Below are 20143 nucleotides of genomic sequence, written 5' to 3'. Positions count from 1 at the left end.
GGGAAAGAATGAGGACAGACAGATCTTTGGGGTTATTTGAGGTCCAAGGTTTACAGAGCATGTTGCTTTTCACTCACAGTGCAGGTCTCATGGGAACAAGGTTGACCCCCTTTGCAGGCAGAATCATCGATGCTATCACTTTTACTTTGGAGGCTGTGTAGCTAGACCTATCTGCCTAGCTGAGAAAGGAGGAATTTACTCATTCAGAAGCAGGAATGTGGAAGTTGGCCAAGTCAATTATTTTATCTCCAATATAAGTTCCTGCATTATGAAGCAGGAGGAAGACAAATGATTTATGGAATCTCATACCTCACTTCACCTCTTTACTTTTATCCATTGGGAAGTACAGATTTTTTTAGGTATGAAAAGCTTTTTGCATTGAATCACTCAGACTCCATCCAGAGTACTGCTAACTTGATGTGAAGTGTTGGTGCCACAGGTGACCTGCCAGATCCAGGGAAGTGACTGACTACAACACAATGACAAATCATCCATGGTGGAGAGAAAATGCAGAAACCCAAGAACTCCAATGGAGAAACCACATAGGAACAGTCAAAGCATAGAAACAAAAGAGTATAGGTTAAACCACTTGAAGAGTGACAGTTCTGTGCTACCTACAAGCCCCAGAAAGGGTTATAACAAGAAAAATTTGTCATTTTGGTCTGAACAAATAGAAGTGCATTGTTCAATAAAAGCAATATGTCTCCTGGATTGTAAATTCATCATTCTGTATCTGGTCAGATGTCTAGTCTCAGGAACCTCAAATGCAAAGGGAGGCTTGCAGAGAGGGTGCATCTCACAGGATGGCAAGCCAGAAGCTAAAGGTCTCAGGAAGGTAACAGGCCAAGTTCATTTGAAAACAGAAAATGGAAAGAAGTGTACATTCATTATATGATACATCACCTGATTGAATGCCATCCCACCATTACAAATCATACATTCAGGGGAAGACATTTGGCACAGTGACTGAAATGCTGCTTGGACCTCAGAAGGCCTGGATTAGGGCCTAGGTTCTAGATCCTATTCAACATTGAGGCAGAAGTTGAAGGTTCAGGTGTTTGGGTCACTGACACCCATACTCCATACTGGAGACCCAACTGAGTTCCAGGCTTTTGGCTCTAGCCTGGTTCTCCCATGGCTGATGAAGACATTTGGTGAATCAACTAGTGAATGAATCATCTCTCTGTCTCTCATTCTTTCCCTGCTCCTCTGTCTTAAGAAACAAAAAATCAGAAATTAAATTAATAAAGCAAATCTTATTTTTAAAATTCATTTGTTTTACTATTTTATGTTACAGATTAGAGGCTCTGGGATTTTCCTCCATCCTCCCCAAATCTCCTCCTGTCTACTGGTTTCCCCTATAAACTTGCAGTAGTATAGTCCTTCATAAATAGTTCTAAGTCCATCATTCTGCTATTTAAGTGTATTCTGATATTTTACGTATGGACAATGGCAGAGAGTCCCAGCATCCTATTGTTAAGATATATTTAACAGTTTCATTGGGAGTCCATCTTTAATTTGGAAGTAGAGATACATACTGCAGTATATTTTCACGTCTGGATGTGATAATCTCTATTACACAGCTACTATATATCTGTTAAATGAAAAGCCATAAAACAAAATCAACAAGAGGGAGAAAAATAGAAAATGTACAACAGCAACAAGTTAAATAGTATGCCACTGAATGACCAATGTATCATTGAAGAAATGAAAAAGCAAATTAAAAATCTTCTTGAAGAAAATGATGCTACTTAATGTCCTGTGTCACTGAAGAAATAAGGAAAAAATTTTTTGGAGAAATGAAAATATCAAAACCCATGAGATGTAGCAAAAACAGTATTGAATGGGAGATTTATAACAACAGGTGCTTACAAGATAGAGAAATATGTCAAGTAAATGATTTAATAATATATCTCAAGAACTTAGTACAAGAAGCAGGAAATAACAAAAATCATAGCAAAAATAAACATAATTGAAACTACAAACTGCAAATTGCAATAAAAAGAGCCATTTTTAAAGAAGATAAGCAAAACAACCAGCAGGCCCAGACACCCACCAGTGCCATTTTGGGTACCATTTTGTGTTCTGAGGAAAATGCTATGGGAGGGGGCTGGAGGAACAACAGTGAATTCTATATGTGCTAAGCTGGGAGAGAACCCACATTTGGCTCAATGCAGTTCGCTGATCCTACAAAGAAAACAACACCAACTTAACATCCTACAGGTTCCAGGTGGCCTCCAGATCTAATGACCAGCAGGCCCAGATCTCTGCCAAAGCTGCACCAGGCACCTTTTTATGTGTTGAGGAAAAGGCTGTGGAACTGAAGGAACAATGGCAAACTACACAGGCACTGAGCCAGAGGAGAACTCACTTCCAGCTCAACTCATTGCACTGCTCTCACAGGGAATATAATACTGACTTGGCATCCTACGGGTTCCACCCAAATAGGTTTTGGTAGCCTTCAGACCTAACAGCCAATAGGTTCCAGCAAGACTAGCATTGCTGATAACCCAGTGGTTAGGAAAGCTAGTATCTTCCTAATCCTGGGTACTATTCAAACTGGGAATGGAAGAAAGGCTTTGCAGGCAATGGTGTGGCCACCACACAGGATCACAGTGGATAAAAAGTAAGTCAGGAACTATAACTATGGAAACCATGGTGGAAGCATAGTACAAGAGCCCAGGACTGAAACTCACTGGAAGGAGTGGCACAGCGAATGCAAAGAACCAGGTACTGAATACAATCAGTAAAATCGACCTGTAAACCAGTGGGCAATACAAAGGCAAATGTTGAACATCCCAGTAAAATAACATCAGAAGACTAAATCATTGAACAACCCATTGCTAAAACGACAGGACCAAATTACCACCCATTCATATTAACCCTGAATGTAAACAACCTAAACTCATCAATCAAATGTCATAGTACATTGGATTAAAAACACAAAACCCATCTAATTATTGCCAACAGGAGACATATCTTACCAACAAAGATCAGCGGAAACTGTATCTCAGATTTTGATTTTTTTTTTTGTTAGTTTCATCTCTTCAAAGCACTTTCTTCTGTTTAAATTCTTCATTGACTTCTAGATATATAGAAGCATTATTTTCTTCAAGAAGGCTCTTGATTTTATTTTTTATTTCTTCAGCGACACATTAGTCATTCAGTAGCATGTTCTTTAACTCCATGGTGTTGTTAATTTCTTTTTTTTTTCCTTCCAGTTGTTGATTTTTTTTGTGTGGCTTTTCATTTGAGGGGATGTATAGTAACTGTGAAATGGAGACTAACATATCCAGATGTGAGGATACAATGCAGTATGCATCTCTACTTCCAGACAAAGATGGACTCCCAATGAAACTGTTAAGTATATCTTGACAATAAGATGCTGGACTCTTTGCTATTGTCCATGGCCACAATGATGGATATATGACTGAGTATGAAGAACTATACTATAGTAATGATATAGGGGAACTCAATGAGGCGGCGGGGGGGGGGGCGATGGGGAAGGAATAAAGGAAATCCCAGGGCCTAAGCAACATAAAATGATAATAATTAAATTAAAAAAAGGAAAAAAGAAAACTCCCAGAAGACAAGGCCCATGTTCCCTCATTTCATGATCTTTCATGGCCCTTACACAGTCCTGCCCAAGGGAATTCTCATGCCAAAGGCCCAGTCTCTGCCCACCCCTGCCTCACCTCATGCCACAGCTACCCAGCTACACATGCCTCCATCTGCTGCTCACCTCTGGCCCGCTGGTTTCTCTGTTGAAATGGTCTTTTTGATGTTTACCTTACTTTCATCCCTTAGGCTTTGCCTAAACGTTACCTTCGGAGAGACACGCCTTCACTCTCCCATGTTAACTAAGCAGTTTCCCTGAGAGCCTGTCATCTCATCCAATTCATTTACGTCACGGTATTTATCACAATGTCTTTCAACAACATTCCACAGATATTTGTTCAGTCCCTTATGGACCAGACACTGTTTCAAGCACTGGGGATATATAGTGATATACAAAACAAAAAGCAATTCATTTTTTTAATGTTTGTTGTTTCTTGCTTATTCTGTGTCTTTCAATGTGTCTATAATTTTGTAGGCAGGGACTGGCTATAAGGGGAGGATGCACAATGAAGTGATTAAGCACATTAGCCAAGCCTGAGAGCTTAGCACAGAATTCTGACAGTACCACTTGGCTAATTTAACTGCTCTGAGCCTCAGCCTTCCCATCTGTAAAACAGGTACAATAATAGTACCTTCTTTTTAGGCTTGTTCTGAAGATTGAAAAAGTTAGATTTAGTCACTTGGGGGTCATACTTGGCGTGTGTGTGTGTGTGTGTACATCAGTGTGTGTCTGTGCATATATATGTTTAATATTTGGGGCCAATACAGTGTCTGACTAGTAGCTATAACATAAATGAATGTATAAGTTTTGATGTGTGCAGTTAAACATATCTTTAGAATCAGGTCAAAACATGAAGAAGGAGCAGATTGGCAAGAACAAAAAGCTTTCTTTTAGCTTTGGGTTCTTCAATGGAAGAAACCCTTTGGTCTTTTAGATAAAATATGACATTGTTAGTCCATTGCAAGCCAATGGCAGGATTCTCTTTGGAATTACTAGAACTACTGTGGTTATTTTCTACCCTAGGAGGTTCTGGGATTTTCCAGGAAGGAAGGACTGTCAACATCTGGCTCGGTCTATGATCTGGTTTCCACTGTCACGTGAAGGAAATCATCTGTCTCCAAGAGCTAGTGGAGGAAATACTAAGATACTTCCATATTTGTCTTCTATTTTCTGGTCTCTTCTCACTATATACATCAGTAAATTTATGCATTTTTTCAAGTATTTATTTGTTGATTCAAAAGTCAGAGAGTTACAAAGAGAAAGAAGGAATGAGATCTTTCATCTGATTCATTCCCCAGATGGACACCACAGCTGGGAATAGACAAAGCCAAAGTCATGAGCTTCATCTAGGTCTCTCATATGGGTGTGTGGACCCAAGGACTTGGGGCATCTTAACTGCTTTTCCCAGGCCATTAGCAGGTAGCTGGATTGAAAGTGACACAGTTGGGATTCAAACTCAGAACCCCATATGGGATGCCAGGGTCACAGGAAGTAGCTTTACCCATTATACCACAATGCCAGTCCCCATCAACAACTTTCTAACTTGATCCTTTTATTCACTAAAAGCAAAGCAGAGTTGTGAAGAGGTCAACTGCTTACCATTCTAAATGACATTGTCAATCATTCTTCCTGGTAATTACCAGCCAACTCACATGAAAGATGCTGGGCACTAGCACCCAAGAATCCTGTTTGGTCAGAACCTCAGGAAAAACCACCAACATGGGATAAGCATAATTAAAGTAACCAAAGCAAGTGGGAGCTGCTGACTTTAAGGTCCTACTCAGTTCTCATATATCAATATGGGAAACTCATAGCACACAACATGCAGAATGATGCCCACCACCCCAAAAACATAATTCTAGGAGCTGTGAGCATATTAAATTACATGGCAAAGGGAAATTACAGTTGCAAATGTCCTTGAAGCAGCTGCATCATTGTTTTTAATGTAGAGAGCCAATCCTGGGTTACCTGGCAGGCCTAATGTACCCATAATGCTCCTGAAAAATGAAAGAAGGATTTGACAACAGAAGCTGAACCAGAAAGATGTTATGCCGTTGAATGTTACAACAGAGGAAAGAGGACATGAGCCAAGGAAAGAAGGCAACCTCTGTAAATTGGATGAAAACATGAGAACAGATTCCTAGAAATTCAAAAAAGTTTCAGTTCTTTTGGACATCCAATCCCTAGAACTGCAAAATAACACATTTGTGCTACAAAGCTTATCGCAATCAGTTAGAGGGGAATAAACAAACACAATGATATGATAAAATTTTAGATTGAGAATGATCAGAAAACAAACCAGGATGCAAAAAAAGAGCAATACTAAGTTGATAGGAAAAATAATTTGGAGTAAATGGGACTTGAGAGTGCCATTGCTTGAAATTTATACAAAAAATGTACCAAGACAAAGATAAGAAGGAATACAGGTCAAATCTATAGAACCACGAAGGAAAGAGGGATCTGTTTACTAATTCCAAGGTTACATAAGAAAAAGAAAAAAAAAACACAGGAAATTGTTGCTGAAGTTTGAAAGAAATAGTTTTAGGATAGGTAATAGTTTTAAGATAAATAATAGGTAGGCAGGTAGATAGAAAAGTAAGAGAAGAGGGGTGCAGGAGAGATGGGAGCAAGAAAGAGAAGGAAGGGAGGGTAGAAAGAAAAGGAGCAGGGAACAAAAGAGCACACAAAAAAAGGAAGGAACGAATGGGAGGGATCTGAAGAAGAGGGGAGGAAGGAGGAAGCAGAGAGGAGCGAATGCTGCAGGCAATGTGGGATCTTTCTATCCTTCGAGAAAGCAGAAGCTGAAAATATTAAAAGTTTTAAAACTTTCAGATAAATGCAGGAGTGCCAGATCCAAGACAAGGTCAGAGAAACCAAGATGTTTGGGCCAAAAGTCAAGCCTTTGTCAGATAACTTGCTGTCTCTAGGCCCAAAAGACTAAATCCCATCAGAGTCAAATCTAGCGCTGAGTGATTTAGAGCTGACATGGCATGGCTATTTCTGCTCTTGTCTCTGCTATGAAAAGCCCTTTGAAAATAACAAAGTTGGCCAAAGTGCTCTTCTGCGTGCACCCTGCGCAGCATCTGCCTTTCTAGGTTGAACACAGCAAGCAACAGAGGCCCTTGTGTGTGCTTTTACAGGTGAAGCTGAAAACCAAGGTCTTGATCAGCTCAGGGCATCTTGCGGGATCTTGCAGGGACTCTGGGGGGCTGCACTTCCAGAGCTGCTCCTTGCTGTGCAGGTGTAATGACTCCTCTTTCTGAAGTGACTTTTCTCCCAATCAGGCCATAGGCTCTTGCTTGCTCCAGAGGGTCTTCTCCTGAGCCATTTCATAACATCCCACACTTCAGGCGGTTGCAAGTTAGTGGTAGGTGAGGTAATACCTGCCAAGTTTCCCAAGCCTGATTAGTTGTGGCAACCACTACAGCCATGGCTCACATTTGCACAGGAGGCACACAAGCGATGGGTTAGGATACAGAGCAGGACACTGACCGGCCCAGCCCACGGAGCCTGATGTTTGGGTGCTAAGGGAGCAAGCGGTGCTGAGGGTCTTCCAGAAAATGCTGCTGAAGTTGTGGGATAAGACTAAACACTGAGTTTTAAATTTTCAGTTTCCTAGGCTGACATGTGATAATTTACTAAAAGCCTATGAGCTCAGTTAGGTCCTTAAGTGGACTAAAAGCAAATCAGTAAGACTGGGGAACTGGGTATGTTGGATGCTTTCACCTGGAGTTTTAACAAGACTTGAGGGAAACAGGCACAGAAATACAGCAAGCGAGAGAATGGCCATCTCATTCATTCACCTTCCTGTTGTAGATTGTCATGACTATAATAAAATCACTTGTGATGAATTTCAAATCCAAGAGTGTATCTGCCATATTTTCTTTCAGAGAATGATGGACTTAGAAATACTGCAGGTGGCCCCTGTGTGGTCCAGCAAATTAATCCATCCCCTGCAATGTTGGCATTCCACATGAGCAACAGCCTGAGACCACCTGCTCCAATTCTGATCCAGCTTCTGGCTAATGCACCTGGGATAGCTGCACAGGAAGATACAAGTTCTTATGTCCCTGCCACCCATACTGCAGACCTGGGTTGGAATTCCAGGCTCCTGGCATCCACATGGTTTAGCAATAGCCATTGTGACCAATTGGGGAGTGAGCCCACAAATGGCAGATCTTTATCTTTCTGTCTTTTTTTTGCAGCTCTACTTTTCAAATAAATAAGCAAATCATAAAAAAGAAATACTTTAGGTTCCCAGCAATTCAAAAAGCAGATAAAAAATATAATCACACACGTAATGTACCACTAAATACAATCACTTTGTACATAACATGCATAAGGCAGATGTGCCTCTTCATTTAACACTATCATGGCACATTTGTAAAATTTGAGGAGTGGAGGGCTTCTTTGAATAACATTACTGGCTATCACTCTTTCAGGAGGTAGAGATCTTATTCACAGTAACGGCAAATCTTAGAACCAATTCTGTCTCTTTTAAAAATAAATTCTTTTAGCAAGTGAATGCCAAGGAGACAATAGGAAACAACTAAAACTAACCCGAATATGAATTTTCTGCTGTTAGAGAAAGCCATAGAAACTAGCATCTATGCCCAGCCATCCAACTGATAGGGATTTCTGGTAAAATTCAAAGAACTTCTCTCTTTTATACCAGCCATGCTTCCTGTCTTCTCCAATGTTTATTTCTATTATCATCCACAAATACATGAGGCAATTTTGTACATCAGGCTTTTCTGGAAGCTTGCCTAAATTCTATTAACTTCTCTACAGTAATTTGTGGTTAGGGTCTAAATGGCACGGGTGCATGTAAATAATGTCCCTGGGCACTGCCATCTCGAGCACAGTACTGTACTTAAGCAACTCCGACACATTTGTTCAGCACAAGTGGAGGGAACTGCTGAGAACTGCACAGGTGATAATTTAGTGAAATTCTGTGGAAGATTACCATTCCATTATAACAGACTTGCTATTATGTGGAATTTACAGGTTCCAGGGAAAGGTACAGAATCTGAGTTTTCTCTTTCTTTAACATCAATGTCAGTTGCACCAAAAAAGAAAGCATTTCAGCCCCGAGAAGTCTTGAGGACTTTCAAGAGTCCTTGCGATTTGTCAACATGGATAACTGACTTTGAGTTACCTCTGTGTGTCTCGAGAGTGAGTGCAAAGAACACAGAGACACCCTGGGCTACTGCAATGCCATGTCATTCCTTTTACCTTCTCTCATCCAAAAGTAGTCCATCTCTGACCAATCTTCAGTCTGGCCCGTTGATGTGCTTACGAGGCTCTAGAACTGGGCAGTCAATCTGCTGTTCAAAGATCCTCTGAAATAATCCACCTCCCTGCCACTATGCCTGGAAAAGCCCCAGAGGATGGCCCAAGTCCTTGGACCCTAGAACCCATGTGGGAGACCAGGAAGAAGCTCCTGGCTCCCAGCTTCAGACCAGCCCAACTCTTGCCACTGCAGCCATTTAGGAGTGAAGCAGCAAGTGAAAGCTCTTTCTCTCTGTCTTCTCTGACTCTCTGTAAATCTGCCTAATAAAAATACATGTATTTTTAAAAATCATAATTCTGCAAATAAATGTTTACTTGCATTTGAGTAAGTGCTCTACAAGGAAGCTACTTGTACAATGTGAGAACTTAATGTGGGTTTCTGGTTTAGTCTGCTCATGGGAGGGAGAAAGGTAGAATGCTAAGGAAAGCTTCTCTTAAAAAACTGCTGATTCTTAAAGAATAAGTAGGAATTCATTAGGTTAATGAATTTGTATATCTCTGTGTGTGTGCGTGTGCACATGCATGTATGTGTGTGTGTGTGTGTGTGTGTTCAAGTCCTGGTTGTTGTATTTCAGATCCCTGCTAATGTGCCTGGTGATGCAAAAGACAATAGCCCAGCTTCTTGGGTCCTTGCCACCTACCAAGGCATTCTGAATGAAGTTCCAGGCTCCTGGCTTCAGCCTGGCACAGCCCTGGCTGTTAAGGCATGTGAGCAGTGAACCAGCAGATGGAAGATCAATCTCTCTCTTTCTGCAGCTCTGCCTTTTAAAGAAGTAAACAAATCTTAAGAAAATAAACAAACCAAAGCACCAAAATTAAAGTAGTAAACCCTTACTTATCAATAATTACCTTAAAGATAAATTCATTAAATCTCCAGCTAAAAGATGGAATGGGTATATAAAAACGAATAAGACATAGCTATATGCTGTTTATAGGAAACTCATCTCTAAGGACATACATAGACTGAAAAAAAAGGGAATAGAATAAGATACTTCATGCAAATTAAAAAGAAAGCTCAAGTAGCTATATTCACATCAGCCAAAACAGACTTTACAGTAAAAGTACTTAGAGGAGACAAGAAAGGTCATTGTATAATGACATAGGAGTCAATTCAGTGAGGGATTATAACAATTACAAACATACATGCACTCAGGATAAGACCAATCAAACATATAAAGCAAGTAATAGACCTACGTGGAGTGACAGATCCCACTAGAATATTAGTGAAACATTTAACACCCTTCTGATAGACCATCCTGCTCATCAACAAGGAAATAGCAATTACCAAGTAACCATAGACTAGCTCTACCTAACAGATATCTATGAGATATCCCTCCTAACAGTCCTAAAATACAAATTCTTTCCAAATGTACATGGAATTTTATCCAAGGTAGATCATAGAGTGGGTCACAAAACAAAGCTAAACAAATATTGATAAATATCTGACAACAATGCAATAAAGTTAACATAAGTTACAAGAAAATTTTCAGAAATCATGCAAAAATATAAAAATTAAACAACCTGGCCAAGCACGAAAGCCTAGTGGATTAAGTCCTCACCTTGCATGCACTGGGATATGGGCACCGGTTCATGTCCCAGCTAGCTGCTCTACTTCCCACGTAGCTCCCTGCCTGTGACCTGGGAAAGCAGAAGAGGTGACCCAAAGCCTTGGAACCATGTACCCATGTGGGAGACCCAGAGGAGGTTTCTTGGCTCCTGGCTTTAGATCAGCTTAGTGCCAGTCAATATGGCCACTTAGGGAGGAAATCAATGGATAGAAGATCTTTCTGTTTCTCCTTCTCTCTGTATATCTGCCTTTCCGATAAAAATATGTAAATCTTAAAAAAAAAAAGAAAAACAACTTACTCCTGAACAACGGTAGATCAAGAAAGAAACCTTTTAGATCTTCTAGACAAAATAATATATTGAGTTTCTATTCTCTTCATACCGTTGACTTAAGGATTTAGTGTTTAACATTTTGCTTAAGTTCAGGATCCAAATCACATGTATACCAAAGCAGCATCCAGATTGGAAAGAAGGAAATCAAACTGTCATGGGTTGCAGATGATATATTTTTTACATTTTAAAGCCCCAAATATTCCACAAAAACTATTAGAATTAATAAATTTAGCCAAGTTACATGATACGAAATTAGAAGACAAAAATAAGTATCATTACACATCAATATCAAATTATCTGAATAAGAAATCAAGAAGGCAATCTCATTTCAAATTGTTACATAAAGTAAAATATCCAGGTATAAATTTAACTGAAGAAGTTAAAGTTCTCTGCAATGAAAACTATGAAACAAAATTTAACAGAACACAAAATGGAAAGCCAGCCCGTGTTCATGGGTTGGAAGACTTAACAATATTAAAATGCACATACTACCCAAAGCTATCTACAGATTTGATGCAATTCCTATAGAAATACCAATGTCATCCTTCAAAGAACTAGAGAAAATAATCCTAAAGTTCAAATATAACCTTGGAAAATTAAATAGTCAATGCCACATTAAGGAAAAATGACAAAGCAGAAGGCACTACACTACCTGCCTTCAAGATAAACTAAAACATTATCATAATTAAAATAATATAATATTGGCACTAAAACAAACAGATTGGACAGTGGAATAGAACAGATAACCTAGAGATAAACCCACACTGACAACTGATTTTTTAAAACTTAAAATCTGTTTGTTTATTTGAATGCTAGTGTTACAGAGAGGGAGAAAAAAGGGAATGAGAGGGGACAGAGGGAAATAGGGAGAGGGAGAGAGAGAGAGAAAGAGGGAGAGAGCAAGAGAGAGCGCTTCCATTTGCTAATTCACTCCCCAGACCACTGCAATAGCCTGGTCTGGGTCAGGCCAAAGCCAGTAGTCAGGGGCTTCTTCCAGGTCTCCCAAGTGGGTGGCAGTATCCAAGTACTCAGGCCATCTTCCACTGATTTTTTTCCAAACCATTAGAAGGGAGCTGGATAGGAACTGGAGCAACAGGGACTCAAATCAGCACCCATATATAGTGGTGGTTTATCCACTCTACCCACTCCCTAGCCAACTGATTTTTGACAAAGCTGCTATGAATATGCATACTGAAAAGCACAGTATTTGCAATAAATGATGAAGGGGAAACTGGATATTATTTGTGGAAGACTGAAACTAGACTCATAGCTTCCATTATATGCAAAAAACAACTCAGAATGGATTAAACTGAAAAGACCTGAAACTTTGAAACAGCTAGAAAATACAATGACTATGTTTCAACACATTGGAAAGGGCATGAGCTATTCATATAAGACACTAAAAGCACAGGAAACAAAGCAAAAAAAGCCAAATAGGATTTCACATAGCTAAAAGGAAAGGAAATAGTCAACAGAGTAACGAGGCAACCCAAACAATAGGAAAAAGTATTTTCAATTTTGACAAGGGATTGGTAAACACAACAAAAAAAGAACTTAAACAACTTGACACCCCCCCCAAAAAAATCAAATAATCCAATGTTAAAACAGGCAATCAATTAAAATGAACATTTTTCAAATGGCCACTAGAAATTAAAAAAAAAAAGTTCAACATCACCAATCATCAAGGAAACACACATCAAAACCTGCGTAAGACAATACCTTGCTTCAGTTAAATTAGCTACTATCAAAAGGAAAAACAGTAACAAGTGTTGGTAAGGATATGCAGAAAAGAAAATGCTTTCAAACTGTTGATGGAAATATTCAGTCAGTATAGCCATGTGGAAAACAGTACATAGGTTCCTCCAAAAAAAAAAAAAACCCTAAAAACAGAACCACCATATGTTCCAGTAATCCCATGACTGGGTACACATCCAAAGGAAGTGAAAAAAGTCTGTGGAAGAAATATCTATACTCCCATGCTTATAATAACACTATTCACAGTACCCAATATTGGAAAAAGGGTGTCTACCACTGGTAAACAAAAAAATACATGGCAATGCATATACAATGGATACTGCTCAGCGATAGAGTAGGATGAAGTTCTGTCCATACAACGAGGTGAATTGAGTTGAATTGAATTGATGCCATGTTGAGCAAAACAAGCTAGGAACAGAACAACAAGTGACCTAATGAATTGATTCAAGTGTTCGTTCTAAAACATTCATACAAAAATCGAGAGTAAAATGATGGTTATTAAGAGACCAGAGTGGTGATGAGAGTAGGAAGAGGTGAATTAATGAATATTCAGTTAAATAAAATGAAGCTCTAGCATTCTAAAACAGACATACTAAATGACTTGCTATAAAGAAAAAATTCAGTGTAACGAATGTTAAGTGTTTGAAGAGTTGGGCATGTTTACCCTGAGTTGACATTACATACTAGGTAATGTGTATTAAAACATCACCTAATATACCATAAATATGCATCATTTTGTGAGTTTACCTTTTAAAATTTCACATAGTTAAGTTGTGTTAGGGTATTCTAAAAACAGTCAAAATTCTGAGCCTGTAATACTCTCAGGCTCTCAACTTCTGTGTTACCTACATCCTGTCAGAGCTGCATCCTTGAGATTAGGATAAAGGATGCTGGTCCAGAGCTGTGGATGATGCATGGCTGTCAGGGGCATGAACACCGCATGCAGTGCATGGGCCTGGCTTGAATTTTGATTTGAACGCACCAACTTTACATAAACATTTTTGAGACACTGAGCCAACAAAATCCAAATGAAGTACAGATAATACAAACGAACTATTGTCACTTTTGTAGTTATGAAATAGTATTGTGATTGAGTCAGAATATTTTAGAGTAAAATTTTCTCATTTTCTCAGAATATTTTAAGAGTAAAATGTCATAATATCTATGAGTTAAACTAACTGAGCATGGGAGGGAGTAATGGGTGAGGGCATTTACAGGGAGCCTGGAATAAATCTCCCCAAAGGCAAAGAAAGTGAGATTAACATGTGTGCTTGCCTTTTAAGTTTCTTTTTTATGTTTCCTAAATATTGGTCAGTGGAATATTAGTTTATCTAAGTTGAACTACTAAAAATTTAAAGCTGAAACCAGTGTGAGTTTACTTGTGATTCAATAAATGAATACACAGGAGAGCACCTATTTATGTACCTGTAATATTTTAACATACACATTGTGTTGAGTAATAGTTTATTACTAAGGAGTCTCTACCCAAAGGGCAGCCTTTCAAAAGTCGGTTTGGTTCCAACTCTTGAAAACTAGTATTTGTATTAGTTGTTTTCAAAAGTAATTGTATCCATTTTGTTCTCAAATTTCCTAGTAGGGTACTGTTTAGGAAAGGACCTTGATCTGTACCTCTTGGGGGTCTTGATACCAGCTGATTCTGCATTGCAAGAATGGTGAACAACACACTCACACTGGATGAGACTTGCATGGAGCAGGATGTTAATCCAGCATGAAATTCCCATGAAATGCCAAAAGTTAGATCACATCCTGTGACTGCAGTGAGAGGGACCTAATGGTCCCAGTTTGAAAGCCACAGTGATGGATATCCAGGAAAAATACAGGTTGGAGGTTACATTTGGATTTCTGAAGATCCACCAGAAATTTTTAGTTAGCAGTGTGCCATATGCAATATTGATAGCACTTGTACCAAAAAAATTTTGGTTGCATATCTGAATTGCAAACACAACTGGATATCCTTACATTCTTTTTCTTCTTTCTTCCTGTTTTCTAAATCTGGAAATGAATCAAGTACAAAGGTGCAGATGAGAAAAGCAGCCAAGAACATAATGATGATATCCAAATTACTCATCCCCCAAAATGTCTCACAGTACAGGGTGTTCTGAGAACTCGTAAAGAACCTAATGGAACTGGAAGGGTGAGAAAGTCAGACAGAAGAGGCAACAGCTCTCTGATGGGTAGAGATGGGCTGGCATGAGCTGAGTGGGAATGGAAAGAGATTGCCAAGTGGAGAAACAGGATGTGTAAAAGCTTAGAGGCAGGAGGGGAAAGGGTTCTCTAGGCCTTTTGAAAATAGACCAGTGGAGGCAGAGCCACAGGTAGACTGGCTCAAGATAGAGGGACTTTATGCAGGGTTAAGTTACTCGTCATCTTAGCCACACTGATTGTGCCTGGAATCAGCACTTGACCAAAAGACAGCCTCTATGAGGGGAACTAGAATGACATCAGATACCAATTGCCTGGACCTATCAAAGCCTGAAGTCTGAACATGACACAAAAACAAACAAAAAGAAAATCTTGGAAACAAACAAAAACAGACTGACAGATATGACAATCAGGTAGTAATGCAGGAACAGACATTGGCCACATAAATAATCTTTATCTTTCTAAAATATTTATTTATTTATTTATTTATTTATTTATTTATTTATTTATTTATTTGAAAGGCAGAGTTACATGGGTGCTAGTAGAGATCTACCTACTGGTTCACTCCTCAAATGGCCACAGTAGTTGGATATGGGTCAGGCAGAAGTCAGGAGCCTGGAACACCATTTGGGTTTCCAAATGAGTGCAGGAGCCCAAGAACTCAGGACATATTTCTAAGCTACTTTTCCTAGGCATATTATCAGAGAACTGGATCATGGGTGGAACAGCTGGAACACAAACCAGTTCCCATATGGGATATTGGTGTTACAGATAGTCTATATTCACTGTGCCACAATGACTGGGCTCCCATCTTTATCTTGAAACCAAGTGTTGTTGTAGTAGGAGCTCTGAGCTAGGACCATAGAAGCAGAAAGAGTTATAGCAGCATTGAAAAATGTCTTCAGGAACCCAGCATGATGGCCTAGTGGCTAAAGTCCATGCCTTGAACATATGGATCCCATATGGGTGCTGGTTCTAACTCCAGCAGCCCCATGTCCCACCCAGCTCCCTGCATGTGGTCTGGGAAAGCAGTGGAGGACAGCGCAAGGCCTTAGGATTCTGCATTTGGGTGGGAGAGCTAGAGGAGGTATCTGGCATCTGACTTCGGATTGGCGCAGCTCCAGCGTTTGCAGTCACTTGGGGAGTGAATCAGTGGATAGAATATCTTGTTCTCTGTCTCTCCTCCTCTCTGTATATGACTTTCCAATAGAAATAAATAAATCTTTATAAAAAATGTCTTTAATGACTCTTTTCCCTTAATTCCCTTCCTCTTCAGTATGGGCTGGACTTAGTGGTTTGTGTCTAAGAAATACACACAGAATATGGAAAAAAAAAAAAAGATGGTGTGTGACTTATAAGATCAGGAATAATGAAACTGAAGCATCTGCCTGAGCATAAGACATTCTTTATCTGTTTCCCTATGGGATAAACAAGGCATTATACTATGATCAGCCCTATGGAAAGACACAAATGGTGAGGAATTGAAGCCTCCAGCCTATAGCCGGCAAGAAACCAACACTTACTAACAATCACATTGAACAAAATTTAACAAGCAATGTTAACATGGGATTCTCCAATCCTAATCAAGCTTTGGGACATCTGTAGCCTCAAACAGTAGCTTGCCATGCCCTAATTCTTAACCTTGGGAAACAGAGTAAAAGTCTTTTAAAATATTCGTTGATAGTTGCTAAAATTGGTTATCCTGATTATTGCAGAAATAAGTAATGAACACAAAGAGGGATGAATAAAATTGGTATCAAAAGTATAATTGCTAGGACTTTGCTATCATAGACAGTGGAGACTAGGTAGAGAAGGAAAAAAAGATTCTGAGCTGTGGGCCTGGCCCACTGAGGTTCGGTTTCTGAGAAGGGGTAAGAATACAAAGAAAACTTCAGGGGAGGAATATTTGCAACTGAACTCAATGAATTAAGAGACACTGGTGACATCTTTCCAGTGTTAGGGTCCCATGGAGATTCAGAAATGTGTAAAGGTCTCCTAGTGGTAAGTCTAGTTACAGAAATCTATGTGAGAAGAGGAGAGGAGTAGCACTTCCATGGAGAGAAGGAAGAGAAAGGTAAACAAGGTTCATAAATGTACTTTTGTCATCACAAGGGAGGAAAGAAGTAATGCTCAGAGAAAAGGGTAGACTATAGAGAGCTCTGATAAGAACACATGCAATAATACATATAAAAGATACCTGCCTCCAGAAAATTCTACTGCAAATTGTAAATTTGTCCATTGGCTTAGCTATAAATCTTCTTAATCTAAGTCAACAATGGTTGTACAGATCAAATCAAACTTCAAGAATTCCAATGCAGGAAAAAAGGTTGAAATGTGATGACATCAACAAACCATTTACTCTCATGTAATACTCTCTTGAGAGTGTCTGTGTGTCTCTCTACAAACTGCAAAGGAATGGAATGTAAAGGTGAACTCCAGATAGGCTGCTCAAGTTGCATAATACGGAGACCTACTCATTTATCTAGAACAATACAACTTAGCAGGGGTCAGGAAGTCAAGCAACAAGGCTTCAAGCTAGACTTCACGGAAAATCAGAACATAGCTCAGAGGCCAGTAGCAATTTCCCCGCCAGCCTGCCATTCCTGAAGCAACTCCTGTTCTCTTTCTTTCTCTTCTTGCTTCGTCTTGTTAATCTCCTATTAGCTGATGGCTTTCTATGCTTTCACTCAAAGCCTCTAATGACTGAAGTCATCTATTGCCTCATAGTTTCTGCTTACTGCCTTCTTTCCACTTCCCTTGGTTTTTGTGACAATCTGGGGCTACTTCTGATCATCAGTTTGCTTTTGTTTATTTTTGGGTCTCGTCATTCAAACTGCCCAAGAGAAAGGCTTTGACTGTTTTGGGGGAGTCATTAGCCAACAGATTCCTTTTCCCAAGGCGAGGCAGAGGGCCTGTGAGCTATTTTTAGTCTCATTGACATTTCTAGTAAAATCTTCCATCAAGCAACTAGAAGATATGGTTCACAACTTCCTTTCCGAGATTGGTTTCCTTCTAGAGGGTTTTTAATACCTAATATTAATTTAGCAAAAACTATCCATGGCACTTTAAATGGTACTTAAAATGCCATGTGCTGATTGCATGCAGATTATAAAACTAAGTTACAGATCACAAATACAGGCAAAGAAAGCCTTTAGATTATTAAAAAAAGAAAGAAAGATAGAAAGAAAGAAAGGAAGGAAGGAAGGAAGGAAGGAAGGAAGGAAGGAAGGAAGAAAAGAAAAGAAAAGAAAGAAAGAAAGAAAGAAAGAAAGAAAGAAAGAAAGAAAGAAAGAAAGAAAGAAAGAAAGAAAGAAAGAAAGAAAGAAAGAAAGAAAGAAAGAAAGAAAGAAACTAATAAAATTATTCTAGGAACTTTACCAAACCTGAGCTTCAGAGTTTCTGCTCGTTATTCTTACGCATTCACTCAATATCATCTACCTCCTCGGAAGTCTTCTAATTTGAAAAATTTATAAAAATGATTAAGATTGAAACCATATCCCCAAGGAGCTGACCTTTAGGAGAGGAGAAAGGAGTTGTATCTTTCTTCTCATCTCTCTTGGGTCTCATTTCATCCTCCCTTTCCTGCCTCCCTCCCCCTTCACTCAGTGCTTTTTTTTTTTTTTGGATCTATGCCTGGAGCAAGTCAGTTCCGTCTTTGCCTGTGTTACTTCACTTGCCCAGGATTTATAGAAACCTACACAGACTCTGGTTGTGCAAGCATGTAAAAGTAAATGAGACCAGGAGAACTCCCACCAAAAGGTTAATAGAGAATGCTTAGGAAAATAAAACAGGGCTTGGCAGGGTGTGGATGACTTTAATTTAAATGTCTTTATAGTATTTGATTTTTTATTAGTTTTTATAATGAATAAATAAGTTTTTTAAAAAGATACATATGTGAAGAAGGAAAAGAAATGAGAAGGAATGACTACTGTGAACAAATAGAGCTGGTAAAAATTTTTATGATCCATGGGCAATATTGTTTTAGTATTTAAAAAGTCAGTGTAAACGAAGCACTGTTGAAAGAAGGATGAACATATAATGTGCAAGAGGCTAAAAAAATCTCCTTGTCCTCCAGATTTTCTTCATTCATGTAGATTGTATTCCTATTCTTGAAATTCAAGTGATCATATTCCTCCTGTTTTACTCCACAAAGGCAATGGACGTGCTAAAATAAGCAAGCATTTTGGAAGCTAGGATTTTAGAGATCAGCAATGGAAAATTTGGTGGTGAGGGGCCAACAGGACATGGTTTGCTTAACCGTGAGAGCTTCCTGTAATGTGGAATGTGTACGTGTGAAATCACCAGTCAGTACATTTGCAATAACTTCATAATGTGACCATCCCTCCACCCATCCTCTTGCCCCACACTGAGTTCCAGTTTCACATCAAGCTACTTGTTGTGAAGCTTTACAAAGAAAGGAGGAAGTAAGCCTACCAACTGAGGCAGAAATGTGTTTCAAACACCACATTCTGAGCCAGATAAAAGTTGCTTTAATCACATTGATTAGTAATGCTACATGACGCAGAGTGGATAGTCCCAACCTTGTGTTGAATTGTCTCTCTGCACCCTGGACCTTTCAAATATTATTAATTATTAGCTGAAAAGGCCTGGCCTAGCTGGGGCAGAGCTGGCAGACAATACCATCCTAGTAGGGGTCAGCTTCATTTTGCTGTGCAATTGCACCTGCTCTCTCATCTGAACCACAAAGGAAGTAAAAACGTGATATTCACGTGGCCAGGTCCTTTTGTTTGATGCCAGGAAAGCAGCGAGAGCTCCTGTTTCTGCACTGTTGTTCACGTTCAAGAGTCTCCAAGAGTGTGACCCTTTGGGGAAGTAGTTGCCTGCTCCCCAGAAGCAAACAGCTCTGCAGGGCACAGACAGCAGCTGGTCTGTGAGGCCCAGTAACCCTCAGCAGCACACCAGTGGCTTGCAGAAGAGATTACTGTGTTTAAGGAAACTGATAGGATCTAGAAAGAAACCATAGCTTAATACTTTTTCTGTCATTCCAGTTAGAAATTAGGTAAGAACAAAAGTAGACAAATTTCCAGCTTGCTAAGAATAAAAGGAAATTTGGAACCAACCAGACTGAAAGCTGATAGGTCTACGGAAACAGCCAAGCAGCTAATAATTCTGAATAATGCTTTTTCCCTTAAATACACTGAAGTGATGCTTCCAGCAGCAGAGCCTGCCAGATGACATAACCTAGGTGGTACTTGGCTCCCTAAGAGAAGGCAAACCAACTTAATATTAATTAAAGTTTTATTCATTTTAATTAAAATGTAAAACTCATTGTGTTTAACATTGAACAACTACTTGGGACTTCCCTGGCTCGCTGCTTTAATCTCAGGTCTGACTTTGTTTAGCAAAAGCAGCTAGTGAGAATGTGTGGCCTGTTTTAAAGACAAAAATAAAAAT

General features: G+C 39.3%; 1 protein-coding gene across 12 annotated transcripts in view; it reads right to left on the bottom strand.

Moving 5' to 3' along the window:
* EGLN3 (egl-9 family hypoxia inducible factor 3) overlaps window positions 1-20143 on the bottom strand; it is a 101704-nt gene that overhangs the window by 63636 nt on the left and 17925 nt on the right. The window lies entirely within an intron of this gene.

Source organism: Ochotona curzoniae, unplaced genomic scaffold, assembly GCF_017591425.1.
Source record: "Ochotona curzoniae isolate NIBS_2020 unplaced genomic scaffold, NIBS_Ocur_1.0 scaffold_4701, whole genome shotgun sequence".
In the NCBI taxonomy this organism is placed as follows: domain Eukaryota; kingdom Metazoa; phylum Chordata; class Mammalia; order Lagomorpha; family Ochotonidae; genus Ochotona; species Ochotona curzoniae.
This window is presented reverse-complemented; position numbering and strand designations above follow the sequence as displayed.